Source organism: Telmatherina bonti (genome assembly GCF_933228915.1).
Source record: "Telmatherina bonti genome assembly, chromosome: 19".
NCBI classification, from domain to species: domain Eukaryota; kingdom Metazoa; phylum Chordata; class Actinopteri; order Atheriniformes; family Telmatherinidae; genus Telmatherina; species Telmatherina bonti.
In genome coordinates, this window is record NC_136617.1 from 30,914,463 (window position 1) to 30,923,083 (window position 8,621).

Below are 8,621 nucleotides of genomic sequence, written 5' to 3' on the forward strand. Positions count from 1 at the left end.
AATTGCAAACCATTTGGAAGCTTTTAATGTCTGTTATTACTTTTAACTTTTTTTTTTTAATTTCAATCAATACTTTTCTGACTTTGTTGACTTAATTTTTAGTTTTAAGATCTGAAATAATCCATCTTTGTTCAACTCTTAACAATTTTGAGCTTATGTAAGCCCTTTAATATTTTATTCTTTGTTGATGCTGAATAAATGTTTTGAAAAAAAAAGAAAACCACTTGTGTTGACGAGAATAATTCTGGACTCATAAAACAGCTTCATAATTTAAACTAACAACCCAAAATGAAAACATTGATACTTTTGGGCCATCGAAGCTTGTAATAAATTATAATTAACATAATGTAATAATTCTTATCTTGATAAAATGTTGGAAATTATAAAATATCGAGTATTAAACTCAGAGGGAGGAAGGAAGACGGTGTGACATCCAAACAGTGTAAACTTTAAATAGCTGTTTGTGACCTTGCAGAGGACCTTGGTGATCTGATAAGGACTCGTTCCTATTTGTTTTGGAGCGTTATGCATTTTCATAGGAAATCTCTCCAGCTGAAATTCAGAGGATTTAGTGATAAGAGCGTTGCCACTATTGAAACTCCATCCACTCTGTTTGCTCACATAATTTGATGTGACGGCGTTGAGCATCATCGGTAAACACACAATACATTTCTGAGTGTTTACTCCGACAGAAACGAGTCGTAGTGCTGCATCAAAAGTCTCCCCCGACCTCCTCCGGGGCCGTGTTGAGCTCAGTCCGGGCATGGGTGGGGTGAGCTGAGGTGAGGGAGGATTGGGGGTGAGGATGGTGGGGTCTCTCTCTCTCTTCTTGTTTTTGCTCTCTGCTCTCCTCCGGTCATGTGACCCTCTCCCAGTCGTTTAAAGAGCCTGCCTTTGCCCCATCCGTTAAAATGAACCCCAGCTGACCTCCGCAGAGAGAGGATGCAGTAGCTGTTTAAAAAGACCTCCGTCCCACAAGGTAAACAACATGACCCAGTTTAACCTCAACCCTAACGTAGTTGCTCATAAACCCTCTCTAAACTTCAATGTAATATGTTTTCCTGTCTCTTTAAGTCCGTAATCCACAAAGCTAGAAATAATTAGATGTCTGTAACAAAACAACAGTAAAAATAAAGATAAATAGCAGTAATATTTCAACAAACTGTGTTGTGAAATAACTTTAATCTAAGACATTGATAAAAAATATACCCATTGTTACAATAACTGAACCATAAAATACAAATATAATCTGTATATAACAAAGTATTTTTCATGCTCCCAAACTGAAAGCTGAAGGTTGTTGTTTATCTTCTCCTTCAGGCCAAAGTCAGACAGTGCACAGTGCCGTCTGTCCTGGTGCATCGCTGGTGCTAACGGTATGTTGTTTCCAGGTGACCATGATGTTGTTGCTGCATGCAAACATTGAAATGAACTCAACAGCCACTTTATAGGTCTTTCCTGCAGGTTCCATGTTCTGCCCCATTTTGCTTTCAGAGCTTCTTTAACTCTTAATGTCATAGATTCAACAACAGGTTGGAAAAATCCCTTAAAGGCAGAGTATGTAAGATTTCAAGGTGATTCTTTCCACCACCAGGTGGCAAACACCAGGTCGTGAGCAAAACCACAAAACTGCTTCCTCCACAAACGACCACAGGTTGGCAGTAATGAGCAAAACTCACCCCTCCTCCTTGCCAGCTCCAATGAGGGCAGGAATCGCTTTTGAGCTGTAGCTCAGAGCCGCTCTGCAATAAATGGGCTTATACTCCCCCTACTGGTAGAAAAAAAGTACTTTTTTTTTTTTACTGGTCAGAAAACATTTAAGAAGGGTCTTTGTCATTGATTAAACTTGTAATTTAATAACGCATCAAATACGGACAGACTGGAACCTACATGTTTAAAAAACTATCTAATTATGATTGTAGTTATTTTTTTTAGTTAATTTATTTTGAAAATATTGAAAATCTTACATACTCTACCTTTAAGGAATTGACTCCATGTTGACATAAAGCATCACACATTTGCTGCTGACTAGTTGGCTGAATCTCTAGCTGCTCCGTTGGGCTGGGATCTGTGACTGTGCACGCCGTTGTGGAGGACGGTGAAGTCACTGCCCTGCTGAAGAAGCTGGAGATGATTTTAGCTTTGAGACGTAATTCTGGACGCAGTTATTAGAAGATGCTTCGCTGTGGTCATACAGAGCTGGAAAGGGTCAGCAACAACTGGGGTAGGCTGTGGCGTTTAAACCATAGCAACAGCCTGAACCATTGACAACATGTAACTGATGATGCTTGGTGTTATGGGTGTTTCCACAAAATTCTGACCCCAACGTGTGAATGTTGAGTTTGCAATGGCCGCCCACCATACTAGGCAACATTTTCCTGCTTTAGCTACCACTCTTTTTTATATTTAGATATTTTCTCTTTTATAAATGATTCCTTGTAAACTCTAACAAGAATTTGGTGTTAAAATCCCCACAGATGAGCAGTTTATAAAGCACTCAGACCAGCTCATCATCAACCACATTCAAAGTCAATGGAATCTCATTTATCCATGTTTGTTGACATTGTCTGCATGCTGCTGCATATTGTTTATTTTTTAACAATATGATATTAGTATGTTTGTGTTAACAAGCAGTTGAATAAGTGGACCTAATAAAATGGATGGTGTGTGTGTACCGCACATTTAAAGGGGTGATGAATTAGAGAATCTTGGAAAACCATCCAGTCTTCCAAAGTCTAAAATCCCAATCCTTCCAGCTGTTAAAAAATGCATGTTGGTTTTCTTTTTTTTTTTCTTATTATAGTGATTTTTCAAACACACACTTTCTGGGTAATAGAGTTTCACTTGCAGCTCATGTTGTTCAGAAAGTCTGAGACAGAACAGAAAACCATTTAAATGAAAAATTAGTTGCAGTTACATGGCGAGGCTTCATGGACATGAGGACTGATGTTTGATTGTGTTCCTTCACTCATATAGGTGGAGAAATTAATGTTAAAAGTCATCAAGATGTTCCAGGAGGAAATAAGAAATCATTTCCATTCCTTTTAAAGTTATATCCAAATATGTGATAAAGCTGTAACATATTAATCTAAACAGTGCAGTAATATCTATTTAATCAAGCTTAGTTATACTATAACATCATGAATCCTTCAAGCTGAAGTTGTTGCCAATGAAATGGTCCAACTGGACCGTCACTGGAAGTACAAAATGAAACATTCTGCAGGGGACAAAACAATATCATGATGGATCAAATATTTATGTGACTTTGAGGCAACTTGATATTCTCTTGATGGATGTTTAAAGATGAAAATATTTTTTCCAAGCTTCTGAAATCCTTCAGGATTTCCCCCCCGAAGGCTTAGTCTCCCACTCCCCTGCCGTACCCCAGCGCAATCTCCTCAAGGGGTTTCTGGACTGTTTGCCTCTCTTTGTAGCAATCCCATTAGCGAGTGAGAACATTGTGTGTCATCTGAACCCTGAACAGAATATGAAAATGTCAGCTTGTGCAGATAGAAGGGAAAGTGTGTGTTGGCAAACCGATTTCTGTCACTAAAACACCTGAAATGCCAAAATGTGACAAAGAACCCTGCATTGCTTTGGCTTCTCATTGCTGGATGTCATATTATTCTCTCTCTTCTTTCCTTTTTAACAGACTTGATGAATGACACAAAAGCTTCTCTCCAAACGTCCGACCCCGAACAACAGCAGACTGAATCTTGATGGAAAGAACTTTGCAGCGTCACTGAGCATGCTCCCCTTGGCCAAACACTGGACGTTCTTATTTTCACAGTCGGGACCAAGGTGAATCCTGAAGGGGGGGGCGGAAGATGGAGTGACCTGGATAGACGTGCAGAAATGGGGGAAAGATATTACATGTATCACACTTCAACATTCTCCAGAGGAAGAAGGGAGGAGAAGAAAGTTGTGAAGCAAATGGAGTTCCTCGTCCTCTGGGATGGTTGAGTAAAATTTCCGGCAGAGCTTCACTTACTCTTTATACCTCCTGCATACACACAGGACTGCTTTGAACCAACTGTGAACCTGAACTGTCTTTCTTGATTCAGACTGCTGTAAGAGGGTGGTGTGTGTGTTAGGCTTACGTTAGACGTGAACCGTTACTTGCTCGGAGGGATGACTGAACAAATAACACCACATGTCGTCAGAAGTTTGTCACAGTTCCAGCAAAGAGACTCCTGTTTTCTGCTCATTTATCTTCATCCAATCTGCCCCGATGAATGAATAATTCACAAAGTGCCTTATTTTTTTGCATTGTTGTGGCAGTTTCATGTGCTTGGTCCTGTTGCTGGTCTTCTTTATGCTGCATTTGTTTGTTTGTTTTTCTGCATCTTTGCAGTGCTAGAAAACATCCCCCAGCCTCACACAGGAGTCTCCTCCAGATGTATTGCTTAATCACAACCGACTACAGTGGATATTACAATTCCAAAATAGCTTTCTGGCAGGCAGAGAGTTCATTCTGTGCTGTGCATAAATCCAGATAGGCTGATCCGTATTCCACACAGCTGTATGTTCACAGTGGCAGACAATAGTTTTCCATTAGAGGAAGTGATTCTCTGTGGAGCATCAGGCCAAGCCTCAGACAATAACACACCGACCTAAAGCTCACAAGTCGGGCTGGCGGAGTCAAATCTCATCACCTCCAGGGGCTGATTTCCACTCTGAAGTGGCTTAAAGCGACGGGCTTATCTGAAGTAAGCTTGTCCAAGTTAATAAAGTAAGAACATCTTATTTGATTAAGAATGCATACAAAGGAGGATGCAGTGATCTCAGAGTAGGAGACAAGTCAATTTCAACTGGAGAATACCAATTCATGCATCCTGAGCAGACATCCGACTGTTCGGCCTCCGTTTTCTTCTTACAACCAGTGTGGTGCATGGGGTCATTGGTTTTAGAAAATTTTAGAATTATTTTGGTTAATTTCAATAAAACTGTCTGTGAACAAGTTATAAAAGAATCCAATTTGATTTTTTTTTTTTTTTTTTGAAGAGGCAATTCATTTTTTCGAGGACTGTCAATCAAATCTGTTTTATCTAGACTCACCCATTCCTGAAAACAAGGAGCCATATTAGATAATTATTTAAAGGGATAAATGAGAAGGTAATAACTAACCTGACTCTGTTTGGTTCTCTTCTAAAAGTATTAAAGATAAGCGATTAAACCAGTAATGTGTCCAGTTTATAACCAGCACAGACAAAAGTCCCCCCCCCCTCGGTCTCTAATATATATATATATATATATATATATATATATATATATATAGATATATAGATATATAGATAGATAGATAGATAGATATATAGATAGATACAGATACAGTTGTGCTCATTATTATTCATACCATTTCATTAAAGAAGGGAAAAAAAACAGCTGCCTGTAACATAAGATAAAATTGACTAAAGTAATAATAAATAAAAATTTTATGAATATCATTACATTATTTTCTAATTCTGGTTCAATAGAAATATTTTTTAAAAAGGAAACAAAGAAGATAATTTATTACATATCCCATCAGTCATAAAGTAATATTCAGTTGAACAATGCTTTAATGTTTCCGCTCCAGTCAGGTGTTTTCTGTTCCTCTCAGTCAGACTTCTGCACCTGTTGACAGGTATTTTGTCCCACTGTTCAACAGAAAAATTCTCTAATTTGTCCAGGACCAATGTGTTTGTTTGTTTTTTTTTTTCTTTCTTCAACTCAATTGAATTAAAAAGACAGTGTCTTATATTTTTAGTTATTGTTCCTTTTTTAAGTCTCCAGTTATTTGAGTACCTGTGTAAATTGAGACTGTTGTAAATTCAGCTTTTTCTTTAATGAAAGGGGATGAATACATATGAGCACAACTGTACATATCAGGACAAGTTAGCTATTAGCTTCGATCATACCGCTACCGACCGTCCCATGCACTCATCTCCTAACCTAAACAAACAACCAAGTTTGTTTAGTAATTTTCAGCCTGAACTGCGGGGGTGGACATTCTGCAAGTCTATGCAGCTAATCAATATGGCCCTACAGATTTTGGGGGTTCTTAAACTGCTTCCTAGCCATTATAATGGAAATGGGGTCTTCAGAGAGAAACATTTGAATCATTGTTTGAAAATGCTGAAGTAGATGGTTTCAGCTGCACAGCGGCTCCTTTTATTTTTAAATAAGACTCAAGTTCCAGTCCAGACGTGGAAGATGTTTCCCTGCTTCTACACACCACATTCAACAAATAAATGTCCAAACAGCTTGTTGTGAAGGTTTCCACAAGTTCAATCAAAGGTTTATTCATTTGTTGACCGTAAAGACCAAGCTAAGCTAGGAAACGCCGTGGTCAGCTACATTTCTAAAATATGTATTTAAAGTGCAGAAATGGGCCTTTACACAACTCTCAGCTGCAGGAGACATTGGAGCAATGTTGTGTTTCATTTTATTTTTTCTGAATATATACAGTATATTTTTTATTTATTTTGTCCACCTTGAAATCCTCATTAACTCAGTGACACTATTGTGTAATTTTCAGTCAGCGTTTGAGGAAACCAATAAGACAAGTCCCAGTATTACACTGGTGTTCCTGGTTATTACATTTTCTTCAGAGGAAGAGATTGTAAAGAAAAAAAGAAAAAAAGAAGCTCAGTTCTGATTATCCTTTCCCTGTGAAAAACATAGGAATGATGATTTCTGCTTGTTTTGGACAATAAAGCTAATAATATTATACAATTTTGATGCTTTTTGATTCAGTAATGTCTGCCTAACCAATATTCCTCATGCTGCAGATCTAAAACAACCTCCTCCTGTTGTTTGTTCTGTAATTAACCAGGAGGCTCTTAATCTTCCTGAGATTAAAACCTCCAGATCGATGGAGGGGTCCCCATGTCTCATTTGGCAGCGAGCACTAATGTGACAATAGGTCAGCATTTCTCGCCTCCTAAGTGGGCGCTGAGATTGAGAGGGATCGATCATTACACGACTGTGAGTCAACCGGGGAGAACGATAGTGGGGAACATAGCCAATATAGATATCTATTAGGGTGGGGGGGAGGGGTTGCTATTTTTCCAAAGCTTCGAACAGGAGGTGAAAAATGCTCTGAACAGATAAAAATTGAATAACACATAAACATGCAGTCCGTGTATGTAACTGTGTACATTATATTGCTGTTATATTCCCATGTGTTGTCAACAAATACAGAACCTTGTAAATAAAGACCTGTTTGCCTGCAGACCTTTTCATCATGGATACACTTTGCTCCCTATTGATTTCTATATACTGCATATATATATATATATATATATATATATATAAATCACACCCTTTCATTAAAGATAGAAAAAAAACAGCTGCCTGTAAAATAAGCTGAAATTGATTAAAGTAACAATAAATAAAAATTTGATGAAAATCATTACATATTTTGTCTAATTCTGGTTCAATAGAAATATATGTTTAATTTTTTTGTTTTAATTTTTGTTTTCTGTTCCTCTCAGTCAGACTTCTGCACCTGTTGACAGGTATTTTGTTCCACTGTTCAACAGAAAAGTCTCTAATTTGTCCAGGACCAATTTGTTTGTTTGTTTTTTCTTTCTTTCTTTCTTCAACTCAATTAAATGAAAAAACAGTGTCTTATATTACTAAATTATATTTTTGCAAATTTTTAGTTATTGTTCCTTTTTTAAGGCTCCAGTTATTTGAGTGACTGTTGTAAATTCAGCCTTTTCTTTAATGAAAGGGGATGAATACATATGAGCACAGCTGTTATATATATATATATATATATATATATATATATATATATATATATATATGTTTGTAGATCTTAGTGTGTCATGCTGGGAAGGAAATCGTGAACACACTTCCACTGTAATGACTGTTAAGTGCAGACACTCCCTAACGAAATCTGAAATAAAACTGCAGGGGGAAGTTCTGGCAGTTGGCATGTTTTTCTGACTTCAAGCCTCACAACTGCAGGGATATTATTTACCTTGATACGCCCTTGAAATAATAGCTGAAGATCAAATAAGTTTGTGTAGCAACGGCTGTCTCAGTCTCCAACCTTTTAAATATTGTATGTTCCTCTCCACCGCTGCCTGGGATCCATCTCTCTCCTCATGTAAATGCTGCTCTTCTATTTTTTTCTTTGTTTTTTTCTCCCTCCGCCTCCATCCTTCAGGCCATTCCACTTTGAAGTTGCTTCTCAGCTGTGTGAAATTTGAGATTAAAGTCCATCTGTGCATGCCCCTGCCATCGATATGTACACAGACATAAACAAAAACACAACAACAACAACAGCAAAAATCCAGTTTTTGTCTTCTGAATGGGTCAAAGGCAGACTCTATATGACTGAGAGGGAAATCCTGAGTGGAAGAAGCTCTTTCAGCATCGCTGGGAAATGAAAATAATAAGTGGAGCTGATATGACTGCAGTAATTTAAAAGGCTTTTTTCCTCCGCAGCATTTAAACACAGTGCACTCCTCTGGGCACGTCCGTGTTGCGCCTGGGGCTTGCAGATTTAAAGTCAGGATGATAACACACTACATACCGGCAATGAAGCTGCTGTGAGGTTGAAGATGCACAAGTCAACCGTCTCAAACAGATTTGCTGCAAAGTCTCTTGTCTATTGTTTGCTTTTC